Here is a 12,889-nt window from a genome sequence, read left to right as displayed (position 1 = left end):
CGACCTGTTGCCTGTGGATATCTGACGCACGCTGACAGACATGTCTAATCAAATCACTGCAGTGATGTCGTACCTGCTCATATGTCCTATTATGCATGCCTATATCATTTACCCGACGGACAAGGTCCTGCCACAGTGCAGCCCTCACCTGCTGATTCTGGCTGGTGCGGGAAAAGAGTGCTGCATAGTCCCACACCAGGCTCTGGTGTATCTCCTCATCCTCAGCCGCGGAGTAGGTGGGATGCCTTGGGTGGGCCATGTACCTGAGAAAGAAGATAACCTGGTATCAGCAATATATGTCAGCAGACTTTGGCACACATACTACACATGCTACTTGACTGTTATGATACCACATATCTCACATATGTAGCATCTGTCTGTCTATTGGTGGATACACATGTAGATGGCCAGGTATCAGTGCTCGGCCAGCAACTGTGCAACAGTACCTGCCAGGCTCCGTACAACATACTACCAAACACCAGCAGTCAGAACACCAATTCAGGTCAGGAGCACCTCCTCACTCTGGGGGTTTGTATCTAGGTACTGTATGGCGTACATCGGCGAGTACTGTGGGCTGACCACACCCTGCTTGCCCTGGATATACATATCCCACCTCCACCACCAGCACAGATGGCTACAGTGCACAACATTACAGATACAGACATTACACTTTGTAACAGTGATATGGTATCCTTACAGCCCACTGGGCCAGTGGCAGAGACAACCCACAATGCTGACCCCTACACAATTGCTTTCTACAGACATCTCCAAGGATGCATGGCTCATGCATTCCCATATATGGCCAAGACACTATCCACAAAGGGACAGCATCCTGTCTGGTGGACCCCAGCCATAGACAGATTGTATTACAGAAGATGTAAGCTACTGCAAGACAGAGCATCAGTCACTGAAGGGAGGGCATGTCTGAGCAGCACTGGTAAGGATCTATTTCCCATCATACTGACTACATGGGCAATGTTGAGGGCGTCAAGCGTGACACTACAGATGACCAGGAGGCCTACCTGAGTTATGTTAGCGACCTGGTCAGGAGCCATCCTCTATGCCCATAGGTAGTACACAACACATATTTCACTGACACCACAGCTAGACAACATTGTGGTGGACAGGTTCAGTGCAGGTGTCACCCCGCCCTCTCCCCTGTAATAAGGCATAGTTATCCCAGCTGACCCTAACCTCCAAGTCATCACAGATGTCCAGGTGAGAGACACCCGCAGGTCAGCAGAATACACGACATGGATGGGACCTGCTGGTATCCCCAGTTGCATGCTACATAACCTCTGACAGGAGCTAAACACACATATAGAAGTGCTATGTTACACTACCTTGACTACAGGGTATGTACCCATACACTGGCGCACAGCACCAGTGGTTCCACTCCATGAAGGAGGCACCTCACCATACCAATACAATACAACACAATACATGACATTGTAATACAATACTATACAATATGCTAATGCCCCTGTGTCTACAGCAGCGTACTGTTCTGCTAACCTGACCATTGTGACACATGTGGTGTGATGGTACCTGCTGCCGTCACACAGTCACACAGGGTGACTCATATGGCATATTACCTATCTGACTAACATTCAGCAGGGGTATGTGTGACATGTACACATGGGGAGTCTAACTTCTTAACACTGTGTGGTTTGTTGCAGGGTGTGTCCTATCTGTGAGTTGGAACCCGTACCTACACATGTGCACACTATTGCAGTGGCACAGATGACACACAACAGACATTTAGGTTGTGGATGGTGGGTGGTGTTACAATGGTTGTTGGACATCTGTCATGGGTGTGACCTCCATATGTGCATCTGGGGGTGGTAACCTCTACGTGGGTAGCATATGTGTACTCTGTGGTGTTGTCAGTCACTGTGCATTGGTACTGTGTTTGGGTGCATTGTCACAGTGTTGTACATGTCACTGTGTCCTTCTCCATATCTGTTGCTGTCATGTGAGGTCCATACCATGGCATCCATTATGTGCTGTGGGGGGTACACCGACCTACATGTCCATGCCTGACTCACCATGTCTGCGGACACATACCATGTGCAGCTATTCCAGGGATGGTGTGCCACTGTGACTATCATTGGGGCCACTATTGTACACATGTCTGACTCTGCCCACCCCTGACACATGCAGTGGTGGGTGGACACTCACATATATGGTGGTTACTGGTGTAGGTGATCTGGAATGTGGTATGTTACTCCGGATTTGACACTGGTGTTCACTCCGTGCCTTTGTCACCAGGCACCTGTTGCAATACATCTGTACACATGTGCCTCACTCAGACTCTATATACATCTCTCTCTCTCTCTCTCTATACATATATATATGTATTAAGATATGTCTATATGTATATAGATATATATATATATATGTGTAAATATGTCTGTATACATTTGCACATATATATATATTGATGTACATATTCTGCTGTAGATGTGGAGGGGGGGGCGCAGAGGGGGTGTGGCCGACAAGGGGGGGGGGGACAGGCTGTGTTGCAGGTCATCATATACAATCATACCTGTAGGTGGTCAGATCAGTCTGTCTATGTATATGTATCTACATATATCTATCTCTGCATGTGTGCATTACATAGATATGTTGCTACAATATTCTATCGACATCTGTCTATGTAGTCCTACATCTCTCTCTCTATGTATGTATACATAAATGCATATCATATGTATATATATATATATATATATATATATATATATACACATACATATGTTGACATACATACATAGCCATATGTTAGACAGGTATATCAGCATATTTGTCTACCTTACTGTATACACACACTAACATACTGCTAAACATACATAGCTGTGTAACCTAATTTGTACATGGCAGTACAACCTACAATCAAACAACATTTATATGTGCACATAGATGCTCACACATACAAATGTATGTAAAGCCTTCACTGATAGGTGCTGTATATCTCCTGCCCTTTACACATCTTCATATACATATGGATACAGACCAATGGCACATATGGAGGGTTCACAGTATGTACACCTTTATAGTATTACTTTACAGTACCTGTGTTTGTCCCAGCTGCTTCTGCTACTGTCTGGCTCTCTTTCCTGCTGCTCCACTTCACAGTTGTCAGCTTCTAGGTAGCTGTTGCTGAGGGATTCGTTTCCGTCTGCTTAGTTGCAGTCTAGTCCTCTCTATCTCTCTCTCTCTCACTCTCTCTGTCTCTCTTTCTCTCTCAGGGTGCAATGAAAGTATTGCATGCGTGGACATGGAGTACAACATACTTTTGTAGGTATCTGCATATGCCCATGTGATGGCCTCTGCACCAATTGTTAGCCAGCATTTGCTAATTGCATGCAGCCTGTTGTGTACTGATTGCAGTTCTCACTGTGATTTCAGAACTGTGCTATAAAAGGGTGTGTGAAATTGGCGTAGCCCTTTCAGATGTTAAGGGCAGGGACCATGCTGTTATGCTGTGGACAACATTCTGTGAGTGTAAAGGTTGGTATCTCTCATTTTTCTCGGTGGGTTGTGGATTAACATTCCTCCATTCATTTCTCCAGTTTCCTGTACTGACTGTGTATGTACACTAACAACTTCTAACTACTACTATTGTTAATGTGTGTGTGTGTGTGTGTGTGTGTGTGTGTGTGTGTGTGTGTGTGTGTGTGTGTGTGTGTGTGTGTGTGTGTGTGTGTGTGTGTGCTTTCCTTTCACCTTTGCTTGCACTCTGTTGCTAAGGCTTCAATAGTTGCCCTTTACTGTCAGTACTGGTGTGCCTGCTAGGTGTCTTGACTGTAGTGTGCTGCTGTAGCTTTCCTATTTTCCATGTACATTCACACCCTGGAATGCTTGCTATATCTGCTAGGGTGTTACAGCATGCAGTGTGGTCTGTCCATGGTGTGGGCCTTGACATCTATTAGGGTATGTGAGTATGCTGCTGAGCAGGCCCCAGAGGCTTTCAGGTTCATCAGTTATGTGCCTCATGGAATGGTACATATCAGTGGGGTACACCCATTAAGATGTCTGGTATGCTGCAATTGTGACTGTGGGTTAGCATGAGCATATGTATTACTACACTTTTTCTGCCATGCGAGTGGTGAATACTTTCCGGACTCCATAGTTACCATTGCATGTGTTACACCTTTCTGCCTACTGTTTGTACATTTCACATGGGGTCTGTGGGGCATCCCTGTAAGACATTCACTGTTGCTATGTCTGGGTTCTTAACTATTCAAATATGGTGGTGTTGGACCCGTCATGTGTACAGATATTTGCAGGCTGTCCACATTTCTGCCTCATAATTTTGTCATTATCTCATGCACACCTTTATCTGGCAAGTCAGTCTGGGCTCAAGTCAGAATATGGTGACAAACATTCAAGTTCCAGACTGCATACCCTTCCAAACATCCCACAAGGTGTAGACCCTGTTACTTTCTGAACTGTCTGCATTTGTTGTAACTTTATTTGTAATGTGTCCCTGGTTTTGGGCCTTTGCTCCACATATTTTATTACTTGGTCCGGATGTGTTCCTGTAGGAGGTTGTGGGGTATGGGCAGTGCTTATCCTGCTATGAGTATGTGTGTGTCTTGCAAGGTGCTATAGTGACATTATTACCTACCTATTAGCTTCCAACTAGCATGGCTGTTTCTGTTCACACACTACTATTATGGAAATCCACCAGTTTTGTTTGTGATTCTAAATGTCATGCTTTGTGTACTACACATCTATATTCCCTTTACATTCATTCCTACTGTTAAATGATATATTTACTTTAGCACAGTGTTTCTATATCAGAGTCATGGCTTAGTGGTAAGTCATGCAGACTATAGTTACCAAGGTCCTGGGTTTGGGACTCACAGTGGGATTTTATTTTTCTTTGGAACTGTGTACAGGACCTGTCAATCAAAGTGACTAAGGCACTTTTAAGCAGTTGTAACTGGGTTAGCGCTGGTTTGCGCTGAGCTCACGCATGCGCACTGGCGGTTAGCTCAGCACACAAGCGCACACCGCTTACAACCGCTTAAACGTGCTTACTCTTCACACCAGCGCTATTTTCTTTGAAAGAAAAGCGGGTAGACAGGAAAGTGGTGAAAAAGGGGTCACAAAGAGGGTAAGACAGTAGGGAAACAAGCTTGGGATGTGCAGGAGGGATGTAGGTAAGGCCCATAGCTGCCCATTTCTTCAGCAGCAACAGCTGTGCATATGTAATTTGGTGTGACATTTGAAACCTTCCACCCCTGAGAGAGGTGTCAGGACAACAATAATACCTGTTGTACAGCCAATTGGAATTGATGGGTTCCATGTCCAGTAGACATGTGTGCGGAATGGGCAGCTATGTATGGGGCGTAATTTTTTTGTGGGTACAGAGTGCCCTTTTTTTTTTTTTTTCAGGTGAGAGTGGTATGTCAGGTGAAGGTAGTCGGTACAGCTGGGGAGGTAGGTTGGGTAGGTTAACAGACAAGACAAACAAGACGCATACAGGGGTGGTGTATGACACATGTGGGGGGGTTACACAATTGACGGGGACGGAGGTTGGGATGTCCAGAGCCCATGAGCCCACAGATGGCAACAGTGGAACTGATATCCCCACCCATAGGCAGTTGCCACTGTTCCTTCACTGCCCAGGACGGGGCTGTGCTGGGGGCTGTGTAGGCGGGGCAACGGGCATGCCTGTTAGTTGTGCCACCCATGCCTCGAGCTGGCGTAGGGGCTCAAGGGCAGAGTCACGAATCTCCCTACGCACCACAGTCCGGACGCTACGGAGGGTGAGTGGTGGATCTCCTCCGGCCACACTTGCAGAGGGGCGAGCCCCATCCTGCAGCGCTTCCACCCGCAGGTGGCACAGGGCCACCGGAGGAGGGTCCGGACTGGGCACTAGTGCCAGGTGCACTCGCCAGCTGAGGTGGGAGAGGGGGGTCCGCCAGAACCCGCCTTCCCTGTCGTTCTATATTTTGCATTATGTCATGACAGTTTGGGTTAGTGACATATAAATACCATTCACAGTTAGTTGTAACAGCATGCATTAGTATTCCCATTAACCAAACACCCAGTTATTCACACCATTGAACAGCGTGCATAGCACATGCATAATTTGAACAGTAATACAAAGTCCAACAACATGCAGGGTTGATTGATGGCAACAGGCCATCAGGTGTGGATGTATGAACGGGGCGGATGCATCAACAGACATGCAAATATATATGACCCAACAGGACAGATGTCCAGGGGTGGTAATTGTGATTGCACATACCATTTTCCCGTGGAATGGGTTATAGATGGTTAGAGGGTGGGGTAAATCAAACATATTATTAACACCTTCGAATACAACCACATATGCTGTACATTTCTAATAGCTACAGTTATATACACACTACTGTTCTAACTACAGTGTCCTATATGCTAACTACTTAACCTTGCAGATGGGACTGTTACTGCAACATAACTCTACATTTTATTGCTGTTCATACACGATTCATATTGAACTTTGTGCAGATACATCATCCTGTTAACTGTGCTTTCTATACTTGTAGACAGGTGTGGATGTTTGGTATATCAGACAGTCATCCTATCTGCATATTTCAGACTGGGAGCAACATATCCAGATTTTGGTGTACACATTCCACAGGCAGCAACACTTTGAACAGATGTTTCTGTTTGGTTCTGAGTCTCACATGCATTTAATTATGTCCTGACTGCAGTATAGTTTATTCAGGGTTATTACTACTGTAGTGCTGTATTCCTGACACTTTCTCACACTCTCTCACTTGCTTTCATGTTACTATTCAGACTGGTACTTCTAGGCTTTATTGACATGTTTTAACAGTAGTTATTACAGTTCTTTCCAGCACTCTCACTTCTGTCATGTTTCAGTATTTCCACAGGAATATATTTCACACATGTGATTTCATCCTCTTCTGCAGCTATACTTTACCTGCTGCTGCAGGTTGTGTACTATTTTCTTACAGGCAGGGCAGTTTTATTTCAAAATATGTGTTGGACAGTCTCATGATTAGTTTCAACTTACAGGCTGGGAACTGTTGTAATCAGGCAATACTTGCATACACTTTCACACTGTGACTTGCAGATTTAATTCCTTCATGGCTACACTGCACTCTTATGCTGACTGTCATACATTTATATATCTTTACAGTTACTAGTAGTGGATTACTGACCTGCCTGGTGGAGCAACCGCACCAGCCTATCGGCATAGGCTCTGCGGTTCGCAGAACGGACACCTGCAGCTGTAATATAAATGAAGTAATATTGGAATACACATCTCCATGATTTCAGGTAGTTTAACTTTCTACAAACATAATTAATTGATACTTAGTGGTGGGGCGTTGGGTGATTGCCGGGCCTCCTGGATCCAACGGTTCAGTTGGTCCTGCTTACGTCTCTTCAGGTCCGCATGGTGGTGACGGACCTGCTCACCTGTCCTGGGAATTCCTCTGGCACTGGTGAGTTCATGAGCCAACTGGTCCCACGCCTCAGCCTTGTACGCTCCCCAAAGGACCTGGCCCTGCATGAGTTGGGCCTCATGGTTGTGGACTAGGAGCCAGGCCATGTACCTGGACTCCTCAACACCCCACCTCTGCGCTCAGCGACTACCCTCACCTACACCTGACATTCTAACTGCAGGTCTGTTCTACAATCGGTTACGGTGTGTATTCCCGCCTATGGGGCTTATATAGTCCGTTTTTTCCGCACATATCTGTGATTGGCCAGTTTGGAATTGTATCAACTTCAGTAAACCTGCATTGTCATGCTGTAGTTTGTATTCATTCCTATATATGAGCTAATATTGCATTTCTAGGAACTGCGGTCATGGCTTAGTGGTTCTGTACCTTGACTATGGTGTATAGTATCCTGGGTTCGAACCTGGCCACTGCTTTTTATTTTTCATGACTGTCTAGACATGTTGAGGGTGTGTCTGTGTAAAGGCATTTTGGATACGGCTTGCTCACCGTTGCCCGTCGGTTAGCTCGTTTGCGCGGTGCGCAGCTCGCAAAGCGGTACCGGTTTAACACTCATTTGGCTATTGGCACGCATATGCCGCTTAGCGCAATTAGGGGCACATATATTTAACGTGGTAAACCACTGCTCGGCTACAGGCACTCATTTTGCACCAGTTAAACCAATGCTTATCTACGGGCACATAACCTCACTCTGTTAAACTGTATCTCAGCTATGGGCACATCTGGCAGTTTATATTCATTTCTTAGCTCCCATTTATTCAATATAAATAGGCTATTACATTGCATTTTACATATATTCTGGTTTTATGTGTACATATATGTGTCAGGGACTTGTTTCCTGCTTATTTTGCGAAAAAAAATAAATTGTGTTGTGGGGGCTCGAACCATGAATGCCTGCTCTGCAGCCAGCATCTCTACCGCTTTGCTATTGCTTCCTGGCTTATTTTGCATATTTAGTTCTTATATGCTTTCCCATTGACTGCTAACTGTAGCTGCGCTCACAACGCGCCAGCAAAGCGCATTCACGGTTAAACATTGTTACAGTTTAAAAAAATATGACATGTTCATTTATATTTCTTTTATGTTTAATAGTCTGTAGGGGCATGTGTTGTGTTGTGTTTATTCACATTTCCGTGGACTCTGTTGTGGGTGTCTACTTTGGGCAGGGCTCAGCCTACGGACACGCCCCCTACTGTCTTACACGGCTGTGTTCGACTTAGGTGTGATTCAGCATGCTCTCATGAATATGCAGAGCATGCTGACATCACTCAGTTTAACTGCAGCCTCCGTGTAAGAGTTATAACTCTTACACGGAGGCTTTGTGAATCCTGGGGATAGTTTAATAAGTTATAAAGCAGATATAAACCAGGTAAGCTCTTTCACTACATCATCATCAGACCATGAAAACTCTGCCCCCATCACTGGTGATTGAGTTATAACAAATTCAAAAAAAAGCAGCACAGGACAAAAATGTGTATTTAAGGTTGATGCCGACTGTCTGATGCAATATGTTGTTTATTTAACTTATTGCCTACAATGTAAAGCTTTTTATGTTGGCAAAACTGATCAAATTTTAAAGTATAGGCTAAGGAACATCTGAAGAATACTTGTACCAATTCTGCCAACAATGCCCTATCAAAGCATGTGAAAGATACCAAAGAACAACATGTTTTCAGGTTTTTGGTCATGGATGTTGTGAGACCTAGTTTGTGTGAGGGGGAGGTCAGGAATTTTACTAAAACACTGGAGGTTAATTGGATAATTTGATTAAGAGCCGATCAAGGCAGGGGTCTGAATGAGAAAGTCCCCTTAAAGCTGATTTTGAAAGGATGTAGTCTGAGAACTTAATAGTGTATTGTGTGCTTTATACATATTTATATATATTTTTATATATTTTTATGTTTTATATATTTTTATGTACCTCCTGTTCAAGTAGTTATTGATGAATATTAACATATACACATTTTAATATTGTTTAATTCAGCTGCTATTATGTAAGACATGCTAGTATTTTTGATTGGCCACAATCCTTTTGAATTTGTTATAAATCAACAAAGATCTCAATAGCAAATTCCCACCTTATCTCCACCCTACTTTATGCCTCTCCAATATATACCAACCTAAGGCAATCCGATCTAAACAAGTTAGAGACCTGCTACAACAAAATCGCCAAATTCTCCACAGGGGCATCCTACTGTAGTCACCACTGTCTCTCACTTGCTGAACTGGGCTGGCTTGAACTCCCTCCTTCAATGGTATCAACTCTCACTCGCCCACAAACTAGTAAACCATCCACTAAATGTCCCATCCCTCCAGAATCTACTCCAACCCTATCACACCACCAGACCACTAAGATCCAGCAACAAAAACCACTTGCAGATCAATAAAGCCAATAACTCTGCTGGTGAAGCACTATTCTCTTGCACCATAGCCAAGTTATGGAACTCCCTCCCACCCACAATTACCTCCATACCATCATGCACCCACTTCAAAACTTTACTAAAAGCGCACCTAAAAACATGCTGGCTATGCCCTTGCAACTCCCACTCTAATATCACCCAGCCCATCCAACCACTACCTTTCTTTCCACTCCACTAACTAACTTGATTTTAGCAAGTTCAGATGCTCATAAGCCTAGTACTTATTATACAGCAGGAACTTCTTATTGTAACATTTGTTAATGTCTGTTATGTACTTCACAGATAAAGGTTCTAGTTGTCTACTGATGTACTATGTTCTTCATCTGTAAATATATTGTAAGTAATTGCTATGTAAATTGTTAATCGCTATGTAATCCAATGTAACTACTGTCTGTTTATTTTAACTGTGGAGCTTTTCTCCCCGGGCCTCCGCTGAAAATGGACCTACGTCCAGTCGGACACTCCCAGTCAACAAATATAAATAAATAAATAAATAAAATTACTATGATGGGGGCAGAGTTTACATAGTCTGATGAAGCTGTAGTGAAAGCACTTACCTGTTTTATATCTGCTTTATAACTTATTAAACTATTAGTTTTATGGTTCCTTGGATCCTGTTTTATTCCAGTTATTTTGATTTTGATGTTCCCATGAGTGTATTTTGTTGAATGCTATTTTTAGCTTAGCCCAGGGTAAGACACAGTTCACAGTGAGAAGTTGTAAAACAAAAACTAGAAAATTGTGCAATAAAACCAAACCACAACAATAAACAACAAAATTAATGAAAACATTTTCTGATAAGGCTATTCTGCTGTGATATACCTTTTTAATGATGCCATAAGCTGTGTAAAAATAAATATTTCCTATAGGGAAGTATTAGTTTAAGCATTCATGCACAGACTAGACTTCTCCAAAGGTATACAAACAATAGTACTTTATGAGTGAACACATCTTAGATATATGGCAACTGAAGAGAGTTCTGCCCATTGCAATGTATTTCAGTGTATTACACACACACACACACACACACACACACACACACACACACACGCACACACGCACACACGCACACACGCACACACACACACACACACACACACACACACACACACACACACACACACACACACACATGCAGTCCAGATCTGAATTCTGTCATCCCTACAAAAATCAGTTTTGAATAAATAAACCTTGAAATGCTCAACTCTGATCAAGTGCAAGAAAATGATTATGAGCATACTATACATCAGCATGTAGCCAGTTACACAGCATAGTAAATGCACTTTTAAAAACATATGGTACACACTAACATTAAGCCAAGCCATATGTCTGAGTGCTACAGACACAAATATTGAGATTTTATAACTGAATACAGCTGTAGCCACAAACTAGTAAAAACAAGCTTCATGGCCCCAGACAAACTACCTAGTCATTTCTTGTACAAGATCAAAGAAAACCTAAGGTAACAACCCAGTTGGTTTTCCATACAGAATCATGTAAAACCTGTTTAACCTCCTGTCAGTCATACCACACAAAATGTTAGCACATGGGTAGTTCCCATGTCTCGATGGATGTCAGTTAAAGTAGTAGAATATAGCAGAGACTGTAAACATGAAATGATATAAAGTAAAACCACTGATGTGGAAAATAAAGGAAAAGAATGTGCTCCTGTGGATCCTATATGGTGGCTTCACCCTCACAACACCTCAATTAAATATACCAACTCTGTGATTGCAAAACGAAGCAGAATGGCAAATACCATTCAAAACAAAAATGTTGCCTGTCCCCAGTCCTCAGCACTTGGCTACAATCAACAACAAAATTAACTGCACTCACAGTACAAAAACAGAAATGTATTAAAAAATAAAAGTATATAATAAACACAAAATGCTACCTTCATCACCAAACAGTAATATCGAAGACAAAACAAAGGAAATTGCAAAACTGACAAAATTGCAGAACAGGTTTCTCTACAATAATGCAAGTTTTCAGAAAGGCTGCAGGAGTTTTCATTATAGTCTTTTACTTAAAGGTGCCTTTTGCCTGGTCTATAAGAAAATGTTTGAGCCAATTGTTATTAAAACTTATATCTTTTAAGGACTGCTGGGCAGAAAAACACAATATTTAAAATAAAAATCAGTCCGTAGTCCAGTACATAAGATACAACTACATGTCCCTCCCTGTCCTATGGTAACAGACTTAGTGAAAGAAATGAAAAAGTTGGGTGACATAAGTTTATACCCACTGACTATTCTACATAAAATCACGGAGAGTCTTAATGAAGCTTATATAAAAAAGCACAGGAGTCCCACTTTTTTTACATATAGAACAAAATGAGCCTGTAAGGGTGACAGTTCTCCTTTGAATCGTGTGGCAATATTTGAAAAATGTAATAGCAGCACTTGAAGAAGGAACTCCCTATCCAAAATAAAAGGCTTGCAGTGGTGAGTTGCAAAACTGAAAAATAAACTCTGATTCCACAATAAAATCATTGAGCTTTGAAACTTCCTACAACTGCAATAAGGCATTTTTGCAGAAGGCAACACACTCTGATATGAAGGGTCCTTTTACCCCCTAATATGGGGATGTTGTGCCCTTCTCTCCATACTCCTCATCACTCTACATACCAAAAGTGAAGTCACTGTATTTTGGAGAAGAGGAAATACTCAGAGAAATGCCACAACCTTAAATTTGGCATATTATTTCCTCATATTTTCACTTGTAATATTTGTATTCCAATTATTTCAGCTAAAGTCCTCAGAATTTCAACAGGAACCTGACAAAGTGATCATGCTCCCTTTCTTGATCTTGCTAAGGCACATTATACTGACACAGATATAACAGAATTGAAGTAAATTATTTAAATGTCAATCCATACATAAATCCTTGATAAAAGTACTTCTTAAACAGGATGCAATAAGTCACGATGTGGTGAGGTTACCTGTCTATCCCAGTGAGAAATATTACTGGGCTCTGCCCTGA

The sequence above is a fragment of the Protopterus annectens genome, chromosome 1.part0 (genome assembly GCF_019279795.1).
Source record: "Protopterus annectens isolate FY-2018-M chromosome 1.part0, PAN1.0, whole genome shotgun sequence".
Lineage (NCBI taxonomy): Eukaryota > Metazoa > Chordata > Ceratodontiformes > Protopteridae > Protopterus > Protopterus annectens.
Note: the sequence above shows the minus strand (reverse complement) of the source record.